Raw genomic sequence first — 13,726 nt, 5'->3', positions numbered from 1 at the left:
ACCTGAGCCAAATTCGGACGCTTAACTGACCGAGCCACCCAGGTGCCCCTGAATTAACTACTCGTGTACAACAAATTATCAAAAATATAACATCTTAACACTAGAAATATGTATAATCACACACAAGCTCTGTGGGTTAGGAATTTGGTGACAGGTTAGTTCGGAGGTTCTGGCTCAGGTTCTCTCATAATATTGCAGCCGAGGTGTCAGTTAGGGCTTCAGTCACTATAAGGCTTGACTGGGACTGGAAGATCCATTTCCAAGACCACTCACTTGGCTATTGGCAGGTGGCCTCAGTCATAGGGCTGCTTGAGTGTTCTTATGACAGCCTTCTGCTACACTGAGTGATCCAAGAGAAAGCAAGACAAAGCTGTAATGTCTTTTATGAACTAGCCTCAAAAGTGACAAACTGTAATTTATTCAATACCCTACTGGTGGTATAGGTCAGCCCTATTCAATATAGAAAGACACTACACAAGAACATGAATACCAGAGGGTGAGGATCTTTGCGGCCATCTCAGAGGCTGACTGCCACAAACACTTATCAGGGCCAAGGTTCTATACACAGCACAAGTGGGGACAGAAAAAAGTGTCCTGTTCCTCAAGGAACTTAGATTCTAGCTTGGGTGATCAGACACATAAATAAATAGTGTGAAAAATGTCATTGAAATTACAGAACCAAATTCCTGGGAAAGGAAAAAGCACTCACTTGATGCATTTCTGTATTTATTTCTTCCAGTAGTTTATAAGCTCCTGGCAGGACATCACTCATCTTTATTCCCCACAGGGCTGAGCTCAGGGCCTTGCCAATACAGGTGTTTTAGTAAATATCTCCTGAGTGAACAAAACCCTGCATGAAGCTCAAGAAAAACTAAAAACTAAGAATAGACCATTGAGGCTAGTGATTAAATATCAATTATTTTCACTTTCCACAAAATGATTTCAGGAAACAAATGGAATAAAACTGAGATTAAAGGTATTAAGGAGGTGGTAAGAGTGCATCAAATCCAGCAATAATAGGAAGAGTAGAGAAGAGGTTTAGCTTGAGAGAAATTGGTCAAAGATTCGTTTCTAAGTTCAGGAAAAATGTGAGTGTTTTTCTAGGCAAGAGAGAAGTCAGAAAGAAAAGAGAGAAAAGAGAAATGAAGAAGAAAGCAGTGGTAATTGATGGAGCACTGTCCTGGGAGGGATTCCCAAGCACAAATAGAGAACTAGACTTTGAAGGAAAAAAGGAACCTTTTTTTCCTTTGAAAAAGGTCAGAAGATCAAGAGACATTTTTGAGTGAAGAAAAGGTAAGTTCTGTTATGCCACGTTGAATGACTTTGCCTGTTTTTTCATAAAAATTGGGGCAAGATCATTCTATAGACTGAAGGGACCAAGAGGAATGAGAGCTTGAGAACATGGGAAGGTAAAAGAATGGTTGGAAGGAACTTGAGAGGGAGCGAGCCCAATGCTCCTGGATGGTAGAGAGGAGGCAGCTCAGGTTTGATCATCTGGGTCTGTGGGACACCCAGTGCACACAGTGGCATGATGCCCTCTGGCTGCACTCAGCAGGCTGTGAGCAGGAAGATAGGAAATAGAAAACAACAGCTGCCAACACAACTGGCCATTGGGGGGAATCTCAGGAGACCTGGGCCTTCTGATTTCCATACTGACTGTTCCTGTTACCTGGTGAAATTTCTTTCCTTTGAAAATCACTATGAACTCTGGGCTGAGAAGAAATGGTGTAATCTTTTACATAAATGTGTGATGTATAATGGGGAAAATATGGAAAGAGTTTTAAATCTTTTTAACAGTTCAAATTAATAGCTTAAGATTCAATTACTGATTGATTAGCACTGCTTTAGATCAAGTAAATGATGTCAATATCCTCTTTATAATTCAGCCCACAGGAAATAAATACTTAGTTTTCATGATCTTCCATAGACAGGTCTTGTAACCAACTACATAAAACCAATTACATTTTGGGGCTCCTGGGTGGCTCAGTCAGTTGAGCATCCGACTTCAGCTCAGGTCATGATCTCATGGTCCATGAGTTCGGGCCCCGCATCGGGCTCTGTGCTGACAGTTCAGAGCCTGGAGCCTGTTTCGGATTCTGTGACTCCCTCTCTCTCTGCTCCTTCCCCGCTAGTGCTCTGTCTCTCTCTCTCTCTCAAAAACAAATATTAAAAAAAAATTTTTAAATTAAATAAAAATAAAAACCCCAACATTTATTTATTTATTTATTTATTTATTCATTCATTCAAAAAAATTTTTTTTAACATTTATTTATTCTTGAGGGACAGAGAGAGACAGAGCATGAGCAGAAGACAGGCAGAGACAGAAGGAGACACAGAATCCAAAGCAGGCTCCAGGCTCCAAGCTGTCGGCACAGAGTCAAACATGGGGCTCGAACTCATGAACTGTGGGATCATGACCTGAACCGAAGCTGGACACTTAACCGACTGAGCCACCCAGGCACCCCAAACCAATGGCATTTATGGGAAATATTGTCAAGAGGATAGGAAAATATTGGACTGGGGATTAGGAGATCTGGGTTGCACTCTCTATGTAATGCTGAGTAAGTCACTTAATCACTCTGGGCCCTTATCACTGGTTTGTAAAATAGGAAACTAGATTGGATGTTCTCTAACCCCTTCCAACTCTAACATTTCATGCTTCTATGCTTTCTAGCCCATAAAATAACCTAGAGTTTCCTCTGTGAGTGCCACACAAGCTGGACAGGAGGGGTCGCACTTAGATAATCACTCATAAATGCATCTGTCTGAGACTGGTAAACATGTCTCATTTCCTTCAATAGATGGCCTTCAGCAGCTAGATGATGATTGGCCTAATTTCTCACTAAAAAAGCCCTTAAAGGGAATTGTGTTATTTCCCTTCCTGGCCAGCTGAGGACTTGGGGGGAAAGTGAGAAACACTCTGGGTTAATGCTATTTTCTTTCTTTCACACATGACCCCAAGTTTGGTCAATCATTTATTCTTGGGGCACATATATTCTTCCTGAAGTTTTCATATTTTTCCTTTCCTTCTTGGCTAGGTAGGTGGTACCCCAAAGCAGATGACTTAAAAAAAATCAGAGTCATTTTCCTGAAAAATCAAGTTTTGATAGCTCCTCTTTGAAGGATCAGGATTTCTTCCACAACTGATTTTCATGGTCTGTTTTGCATTCAGGGAGAAGTCACCTAGAGAGATGGGCTCCTTCCCCAATTTCTTTGCCAGAAGGTCTGAAATCTTTCTTTACAATGTTCCATTTTTGGCACTCACCTCATCTACCCTAAGTCATATTTGTCCTAACTTAATGTTCCATTCTCAGGGAAGATGAGAAATTAAAATAATTAGTCATTACAGAAGGATAATGTTATAAACCGTTTCCACACTTGATAGTAATTCTTTCTTGCATCTATATAGCTTTACAGTCTTAAAAATGTTTTTACAGATATTATTACTATTATTTTTTGAGTATCTTACAGCTGTATATCTCCTTTGCTAAAAAACAGACCCCAAGAGGGACACAAGAAGGAAGGCACAGCAGAGCAGGCGACCAGACTCAAGATGAGTCAAACACTAGACTTTGCACCCTGGATTAAGTCCTGACTCTGTGTATCTTTGGGCAAGTCATGCTCACTCTCTGGGCCTGTATTTCTTCATCTGAAAATTGTGGATGTGAATGCCCACTCCTCTACCCATACTTCCTGGAGGAGAGTTTAAAGGAAATGCCAGTAAAATGTATAGTATTGACTCCTGGAAAGAGCTACTAACCTGGCTGCCTTCCCTCCTCCCAATCCTGATACTCTGACCTATGTGGACAGCCTGGAAGAGAATCAGGAGGCTCCTTTACTTCTAGAGACATCAGGAGGACAGAGCTTCCTGCTTCCTCTTCTTTGGGGCTTACCTTCCAAAGCACAAAAGACAGTCCTTTCATCTGTCTTTCTGCTCTTGATCCCCCAGGATCCCAGGACCTCCACCTTAAATCATTACACCGCCCCAGATTCCTTAGATCAGAGGACTCCCAGCTAAAGCTTCAGATCCGCAATGGGCCATGGCTTGCAAGCCCTGTGCTTCTCCCCTAATGCTTTACTCCTGCTGCAGTTTTGTGCTAACTCTCCCAGAGTAGTAAGTTGTTTAATTTTCTCCAAATCTTTTCTAGAAGAATATCTTCTCTTACAGCAGAGCATAGTGGAAAACATTCATGTTGGAGTCAGAAAAATTTATATTTGTATCCATGCCCCTCAGGTGACTAGTTGGGCCAGTTATTTATTAACCTCCCCGAGCCTTGGTTCTTCAGCCAGTGTAGTGACATGGCACAGTGTGGAAGTGCAAGATGCTAAGTGGGACTGTTCCTGTTGTCCGAGGATTGCAGCTAAACCAAAAGTGAGCACAACAGGCACTGGGCACTCTGCATTCCAAGTTCAATGAACAGCCAGCATGCCTACGAGGAAAAGAGGGGACACCCCACCCCATCCATGGACCTGAAAGGATGTGGATCTGGATCCTCATGTACACATAAAGGAGCTCAGAGGGTAGTAGAGGGCCAGGAGCTATGTGACTGGGTCATACAAAGGGATGCCCAACCCAGCAGAAGAATCACAGTGTATGCATGGATTCCAACGGAGATACAGCTGGCCCATGGAGAGAGGGGTTCAACAACAGAGGGGCTGGAGTGATGCTGGACACCACACTAAGTAAGCCTGGAAGACCATCTGCCAGTAGAACACCCATCAGCAAAGGACACCAGAAGTAGGCAAAAGTTTGGTCCACATCTGAAAAGTAGGGAAGGAGAAAGTTCAAAGACAGTAAAAAAGGAACAAGAGGGGCACCTGGTTGGCTCAGTCAGTTAAACGTCCTACTCTTGATTTTGATTCAGGTCATGACCTCAGGGTTTGTGGGACTGAGTTCCGCATCAGGCTTTGCGCTGACAGCATGGAGACTGCTTGGGATTCTCTGTCTCCCTCTGCCGCTCCCTCCCTCTCTCTCTCAAAATAAATAAATAAACATTTAAAAAAAGAAGAAAAAAGAAAAGAAAAACAGTGTGAAGAGAACCCTGCATTTACTTTCATCTCAGAGCTTAGGGGAGGAGAAGAGATGAGACCAGAATGAAGTTTTTTTTTTGTTTTTTGTTTTTTTTTTATTTTTTTTTATTTTTTAATATATGAAATTTACTGTCAAATTGGTTTCCATACAACACCCAGTGCTCATCCCAAAAGGTGCCCTCCTCAATACCCATCACCCACCCTGTCCTCCCTCCCACCCTGCCCTCCCTCTCACCCCCCATCAACCCTCAGTTTGTTCTCAGTTTTTAACAGTCTCTTATGCTTTGGCTCTCTCCCACTCTAACCTCTTTTTTTTTTTTGTTTGCCCTCCCCCATGGGTTTCTGTTATGTTTCTCAGGATCCACATAAGAGTGAAACCATATGGTATCTGTCTTTCTCTGCATGGCTTATTTCACTTAGCATCACACTCTCCAGTTCCATCCATGTTGCTACAAAAGGCCATATTTCATTTTTTCTCATTGCCACGTAGTATTCCATTGTGTATATAAACCACAATTTCTTTATCCATTCATCAGTTGATGGACATTTAGGCTCTTTCCATAATTTGGCTATTGTTGAGAGTGCCGCTATAAACATTGGGGTACAGGTGCCCCTATGCATCAGTACTCCTGTATCCCTTGGATAAATTCCTAGCAGTGCTATTGCTGGGTCATAGGGTAGGTCTATTTTTAATTTTCTGAGGAATCTCCACACTGCTTTCCAGAGCGGCTGCACCAATTTGCATTCCCACCAACAGTGCAAGAGGGTTCCTGTTTCTCCACATCCTCTCCAGCATCTATAGTCTCCTGATTTCTTCATTTTGGCCACTCTGACTGGCGTGAGGTGGTATCTGAGTGTGGTTTTGATTTGTATTTCCCTGATAAGGAGCGACGTTGAACATCTTTTCATGTGCCTGTTGGCCATCCGGATGTCTTCTTTAGAGAAGTGTCTATTCATGTTTTCTGCCCATTTCTTCACTGGGTTATTTGTTTTTCGGGTGTGGAGTTTGATGAGCTCTTTATAGATTTTGGATACTAGCCCTTTGTCCGATGTGTCATTTGCAAATATCTTTTCCCATTCCGTTGGTTGCCTTTTAGTTTTGTTGGTTGTTTCCTTTGCTGTGCAGAAGCTTTTTATCTTCATAAGGTCCCAGTAATTCACTTTTGCTTTTAATTCCCTTGCCTTTGGGGATGTGCCGAGTAAGAGATTGCTACGGCTGAGGTCAGAGAGGTCTTTTCCTGCTTTCTCCTCTAAGGTTTTGATGGTTTCCTGTCTCACATTCAGGTCCTTTATCCATTTTGAGTTTATTTTTGTGAATGGTGTGAGAAAGTGGTCTAGTTTCAACCTTCTGCATGTTGCTGTCCAGTTCTCCCAGCACCATTTGTTAAAGAGACTGTCTTTTTTCCATTGGATGTTCTTTCCTGCTTTGTCAAAGATGAGTTGGCCATACGTTTGTGGGTCTAGTTCTGGGGTTTCTATTCTATTCCATTGGTCTATGTGTCTGTTTTTATGCCAATACCATGCCGTCTTGATGATGACAGCTTTGTAGTAGAGGCTAAAGTCTGGGATTGTGATGCCTCCTGCTTTGGTCTTCTTCTTCAAAATTACTTTGGCTATTCGGGGCCTTTTGTGGTTCCATATGAATTTTAGGATTGCTTGTTCTAGTTTCGAGAAGAATGCTGGTGCAATTTTGATTGGGATTGCATTGAATGTGTAGATAGCTTTGGGTAGTATTGACATTTTGACAATATTTATTCTTCCAATCCATGAGCAGGGAATGTCTTTCCATTTCTTTATATCTTCTTCAATTACCTGCATAAGCTTTCTATAGTTTTCAGCATACAGATCTTTTACGTCTTTGGTTAGATTTATTCCTAGGTATTTTATGCTTCTTGGTGCAATTGTGAATGGGATCAGTTTCTTCATTTGTCTTTCTGTTGCTTCATTGTTAGTGTATAAGAATGCAACTGATTTCTGCACATTGATTTTGTATCCTGCAACTTTGCTGAATTCATGTATCAGTTCTAGCAGACTTTTGGTGGAGTCTATCGGATTTTCCATGTATAATATCATGTCATCTGCAAAAAGCGAAAGCTTGACTTCATCTTTGCCAATTTTGATGCCTTTGATTTCCTTTTGTTGTCTGATTGCTGATGCTAGAACTTCCAGCACTATATTAAACAACAGCGGTGGCAGTGGGCATCCCTGTCGTGTTCCTGATCTCAGGGAAAAAGCTCTCAGTTTTTCCCCGTTGAGGATGATGTTAGCTGTGGGCTTTTCATAAATGGCCTTTATGATCTTTAAGTATGTTCCTTCTATCCCGACTTTCTCAAGGGTTTTTATTAAGAAAGGGTGCTGGATTTTGTCAAAGGCCTTTTCTGCATCGATTGACAGGATCATATGGTTCTTCTCTTTTTTTTTTGTTAATGTGATGTATCACGTTGATTGATTTGCGAATGTTGAACCAGCCCTGCATCCCAGGAATGAATCCCACTTGATCATGGTGAATAATTCTTTTTATATGCTGTTGAATTCGATTTGCTAGTATCTTATTAAGAATTTTTGCATCCATATTCATCAGGGATATTGGCCTGTAGTTCTCTTTTTTTACTGGGTCTCTGTCTGGTTTAGGAATCAAAGTAATACTGGCTTCATAGAATGAGTCTGGAAGTTTTCCTTCCCTTTCTATTTCTTGGAATAGCTTGAGAAGGATAGGTATTATCTCTGCTTTAAATGTCTGGTAGAACTCCCCTGGGAAGCCATCTGGTCCTGGACTCTTATTTGTTGGGAGATTTTTGATAACCGATTCAATTTCTTCGCTGGTTATGGGTCTGTTCAAGCTTTCTATTTCCTCCTGATTGAGTTTTGGAAGAGTGTGGGTGTTTAGAAATTTGTCCATTTCTTCCAGGTTGTCCAATTTGCTGGCATATAATTTTTCATAGTATTCCCTGATAATTGTTTGTATCTCTGAGGGATTGGTTGTAATCATTCCATTTTCATTCCTGATTTTATCTATTTGGGTCATCTCCCTTTTCTTTTTGAGAAGCCTGGCTAGAGGTTTGTCAATTTTGTTTATTTTTTCAAAAAACCAACGCTTGGTTTCGTTGATCTGCTCTACAGTTTTTTTAGATTCTATATTGTTTATTTCTGCTCTGATCTTTATTATTTCTCTTCTTCTGCTGGGTTTAGGCTGCCTTTGCTGTTCTGCTTCTATTTCCTTTAGGTGTGCTGTTAGATTTTGTATTTGGGATTTTTCTTGTTTCTTGAGATAGGCCTGGATTGCAATGTATTTTCCTCTCAGGACTGCCTTCGCTGCATCCCAAAGCGTTGGGATTGTTGTATTTTCATTTTCGTTTGTTTCCATATATATTTTAATTTCTTCTCTAATTGCCTGGTTGACCCACTCATTCGTTAGTAGGGTGTTCTTTAACCTCCATGCTTTTGGAGGTTTTCCAGACTTTTTCCTGTGGTTGATTTCAAGCTTCATAGCATTGTGGTCTGAAAGTATGCATGGTATAATTTCAATTCTTGTAAACTTATGAAGGGCTGTTTTGTGACCCAGTATATGATCTATCTTGGAGAATGTTCCATGTGCACTCGAGAAGAAAGTATATTCTGTTGCTTTGGGGTGCAGAGTTCTAAATATATCTGTCAAGTCCATCTGATCCAATGTATCATTCAGGGCCCTTGTTTCTTTATTGACTGTGTGTCTAGATGATCTATCCATTTCTGTAAGTGGGGTGTTAAAGTCCCCTGCAATGACCACATTCTTATCCATAAGGTTGCTTATGTTTATGAGTAATTGTTTTATATATCTGGGGGCTCGGGTATTTGGCACATAGACATTTATAATAGTTAGCTCTTCCTGGTGGATAGACCCTGTGATTATTATATAATGCCCTTCTTCATCTCTTGTTACAGCCTTTAATTTAAAGTCTAGTTTGTCTGATATAAGTATGGCTACTCCAGCTTTCTTTTGGCTTCCAGGAGCATGATAAATAGTTCTCCATCCCCTCACTCTCAATCTAAAGGTGTCCTCAGATCTAAAATGAGTCTCTTGTAGACAGCAAATAGATGGGTCTTGTTTTTTTATCCATTCTGATACCCTATGTCTTTTAGTTGGCGCATTTAATCCATTTACATTCAGTGTTATTATAGAAAGATATGGGTTTAGAGTCATTGTGATGTCCTATGTTTTATGCTTGTAGTGATGTCTCTGGTACTTTGTCTCACAGGATCCCCCTTAGGATCTCTTGTAGGGCTGGTTTCGTGGTGACAAATTCCTTCAGTTTTTGTTTGTTTGGGAAGACCTTTATCTCTCCTTCTATTCTAAATGACAGACTTGCTGGATAAAGGATTCTCGGCTGCATATTTTTTCTGTTTAGCACACTGTAGATATCGTGCCAAGCCTTTCTGGCCTGCCAAGTTTCAAAGGAGAGATCAGTCACGAGTCTTATAGGTCTCCCTTTATATGTGAGGGCACGTTTATCCCTTGCTGCTTTCAGAATTCTCTCTTTATCTTTGTATTTTGCCAGTTTCACTATGATATGTCGTGCAGAAGATCGATTCAAGTTACGTCTGAAGGGAGTTCTCTGTGCCTCTTGGATTTCAATGCCTTTTTCCTTCCCCAGTTCAGGGAAGTTCTCAGCTATAATTTGTTCAAGTACCCCTTCAGCACCTTTCCCTCTCTCTTCCTCCTCTGGGATACCAATTATGCGTATATTATTTTTTTTTTAGTGTATCACTTAGTTCTCTAATTTTCCCCTCATACTCCTGGATTTTTTTATCTCTCTTTCTTTCAGCTTCCTCTTTCTCCATAACTTTATCTTCTAGTTCACCTATTCTCTCCTCTGCCTCTTCAAGCCGAGCCATCGTGGTTTCCATTTTGTTTTGCATTTCGTTTAAAGCGTTTTTCAACTCCTCGTGACTGTTCCTTAGTCCCTCGATCTTTGTGGCAAGAGATTCTCTGCTGTCCTGTATACTGTTTTCAAGCCCAGCGATTAATTTTATGACTATTATTCTAAATTCACTTTCTGTTATATTATTTAAATCCTTTTTGATCAGTTCATTAGCTGTTGTTATTTCCTGGAGATTCTTCTGAGGGGAATTCTTCCGTTTGGTCATTTTGGAGAGTCCCTTGCGTGGTGAGGACCTGCAGTGCACTTCCCCTGTGCTGTGGTGTATAACTGGAGTTAGTGGGCGGGGCCGCAGTCCGACCCGATGTCTGCCCCCAGCCCACTGCTGGGGCCACAGTCAGACTGGTGTGTGCCTTCTCTTCCCCTCTCCTAGGGGCGGGATTCACTGTGGGGTGGCGTGTCCCGTCTGGGCTACTTGCACACTGCCAGGCTTGTGTTGCTGGGGATCTGGCGTATTAGCTGGGGTGGGTAGGCAAGGTGCACGGGGGGTGGAGGGGCAGGCTTAGCTCGCTTCTCCTTAGGTGATCCACTCCAGGAGGAGCCCTGTGGCAGCGGGAGGGAGTCAGATCCGCTGCCGGAGGTTTGGCTCCGCAGAAGCACAGAGTTGGGTGTTTGTGCGGAGCGAGCAAGTTCCCTGGCAGGAACTGGTTCCCTTTGGGATTTTGGCTGGGGGATGGGCGGGGGAGATGGCGCTGGCGCCTTTGTTCCCCGCCAAGCTGAGCTCTGCCGTCCGGGGGCTCAGCAGCTCTCCCTCCCTTTGTCCTCCAGCCTTCCCGCTTTCCGAGCAGAGCTGTTAACTTATGACCTCCCAGACGCTAAGTCGCGCTTGCTGTCGGAACACAGTCTGTCCGGCCCCTCCGCTTTTGCCAGCCCGACTCGGGGGCTCTGCTTGGCTGCGAGCTGCCCCTCCGCCCCGGCTCCCTCCCGCCAGTCCGTGGAGCGCGCACCGCTTCGCCGCCCTTCCTACCCTCTTCCGTGGGCCTCTAGTCTGCGCTTGACTCCGGAGACTCCCTTCTGCTAATCCTCTGGCGGTTTTCTGGGTTCTTTAGGCAGGTGTAGGTGGAATCTAAGTGATCGGCAGGACGCGCTGTGAGCCCCGCGTCCTCCTACGCCGCCATCTTCCGGAACCCCCCCAGAATGAAGTTTTAAAATAAGTAAGATTAGTCTTAAATATCAAAGTGAGATAGTTCCAGTAACTGTGAAAACATTGTTATAGAAGCCAGCCAAGAGATATTGCTAGACCATCTACCCTACAGGAAAGAAGGGTGTCAAGAGAGCCTATTTAGAAGTAATTAGAAAAAATTTAAAATTTTAAATGTTTATACCTCAGTAAGCTAAGACCACTCCTCAGTAACCTGGTTGTACAGCAAATAATTGGTAGTTTATTGTCTTAGTGGGTCTTAAACGCTTTCTAGCTGCTACTTTCTCCACTGTTGAGAGATTCTCTTTTTAAAAATACTTCTTTCATTATTTGTGTCTTTCCAATCTCTCTACTCTTTTGTTTCAAAATGCCCCATCTCGCCTAATGAGCTCTATTTCTTTCCTCATCTTGATGAACACTTAAACATATTTATTTCATATCAGTTTCAGATTAACCTAATATTTATAGTTCTTTTGGTTTAATTTCTCCAATTTTAGCACCAGTTGATTATCTCTGAACAAACTGCATTTCCTTATTTGCTTTTAGCTTATCTGCAGCAGAAATTAGCTTCTTCAAGTATCCTATGCACTTCTGAGTTGTAGACGCAACTCTTTAGCTCAGTTTTGAGAGCACCTCTGACGCGGTTTGCCAATTTCTCAAAGCTGTGTGTCTCTCTCTGTGTCCGTCTGTCTCTCTCTCTATGTAGTACACAAGTCTGGCCACACAGCTGCATGCAGAGCAGCCTGGGGGCTCTGGTTTTTCAAGAACGATTCTCTGGGGAACCTGGGTGGCTCAGATGATTGAGCGTCCAACTCTTGATTTCAGCTCAAGAGATGAGATTGAGCGGACTGAGCCCTGGGTTGGGCTCTGTGCTGAGTGTGGAGCCTGCTTAAGATTTTCTCTCTCCCCCTCTGCCCCTAACCCCTGCTCACACACATGCTCTCTCTCTCTAAATAAATAAACAAGAAAATAAATAAAAACTAAAAGCAATTAAAAATAAACAAACAAACAACTTTTTCTCCAATAAGAGTGGTTCACACTTGCGTCCAAAACAAGCTCTTGAACTGCAGACAAAGATTCCCCCAACTCCCAGCTTGGTCCAGGAAGTCACTTCAATTTCGTCACTTGAGCAGGGCCTATGCCTTTGTTCCTGTCCCCTTTTCCTGCATATGCCGATCCCTAAATTGCAAGAAAACCTGATGCCAAGTTTGCTTAGTCCTGTAGGTCACAAAACCCCAATTCCACGCAGGACCAAGGAGCCCATCTTCATTTCTGGCACCTAGACCTTTCTCTTTGTTTTTGAACGTGACATATATTGTTAAAACATTTACCCAATGTTTCTCTGTATTTGCTGGGGAGGGGGCTCAATCTAAGGAAGATTTTTCTTCTGTTTTCCATTTCTGTACTTGGAGATGGGAGCAAGCTTGGGAAGAGCTTTTGTCTATAGATTTTTGGAATCTGGTGGCTTTAGAGGGAATTGGTGCATAGATTATTAGCAGTAGTGACCCCAATGTATTCCGGAATGGATAGGAAGTTAGTGTTGATATATTTATTGTTAAATATTCTGAAAATCCCTGAGAGAATCTGGAAGTTAACAGCTGTTTTCAGCACCTCATTTGGAGAGCTGTAACCTAATTCTAAGGGTAATAGGCTAGTGTCTCTTCGATTTAGAGAACTACCTCAGTTTTGGGACAAAATGTCTAGGCTACAGCTGATGGAGAAGGAACCCAAGATCTGATGAAATAAGCATCTCACCCTAACTTAGGAATAATAAGAATGAGGGGAAAAAAAGGCAGGAAAAATGCTTGTTGGAATATATCTGAGAACCTCATTTTCTGTTTTAATCTATGAAAGAGGTTTTCAAACTCCGTTCTGTTGAGAGTTTGGCCAGATAATTCTTTGTTGTGGTGAACTACTCTATGCACTGTAGGCTGTTTAACAGCATCTCTGGCTTCTATCCAATTGACCTCACTAGTAACTTTTCAACCCCAGTTGCAATAACCAAAACATGCTAGAGACATTGCCAGAAATCCCAGGCATGGTGGGAGGAGGGGATCCTCCACTTCTCTGAGAATTTCTCATCTCTGAGAACAAGGGATTGTCAGCTTTATCTAAATGGATTAATTAATCATTTGACAAAGATGTACTGAGAGCTTTTCAGGTAGCAGATCTTGGCACACACAAGGAGTGTAGATCCCTTGCCTGAAACTGTACAAACATGGAGCCTATACTATAATGTCACATGGGCAGACTGTCGGGGAATGACTAGGGAGAAGCTCAAAAAGGTGACTGAACTTGGCTGGAATTAACCCAACAAAGAGAAGTGAGGAGTAGCCCAGAACCCCCACTTTAGCAAACATTATTATAATACAGAGGTTTCTCCATAAAATTCATTAAAGTTTTAGACAAAGTTTTGAGATATCTCTTCATATCCTTAGTGGATTCTACAAATGGGGGGCTAAATGTAGGGACTGTGTAGGGAGGTGCTCCATGGATCTGGAATCAGACACTCCTGAGTTCAGGTTCTTACTCTCTCTCTTGTCTTACTACCTGTGTGACTTTGACAGTGACTTTAACTCTCTGTTCCTCAGTCTTCTCAGCTGTGAAGGAGGGATAATAACAGTTCCAACCTCATAGG

The sequence above is a fragment of the Panthera uncia genome (assembly GCF_023721935.1).
Source record: "Panthera uncia isolate 11264 chromosome A1 unlocalized genomic scaffold, Puncia_PCG_1.0 HiC_scaffold_17, whole genome shotgun sequence".
NCBI classification, from domain to species: domain Eukaryota; kingdom Metazoa; phylum Chordata; class Mammalia; order Carnivora; family Felidae; genus Panthera; species Panthera uncia.
Note: the sequence above shows the minus strand (reverse complement) of the source record.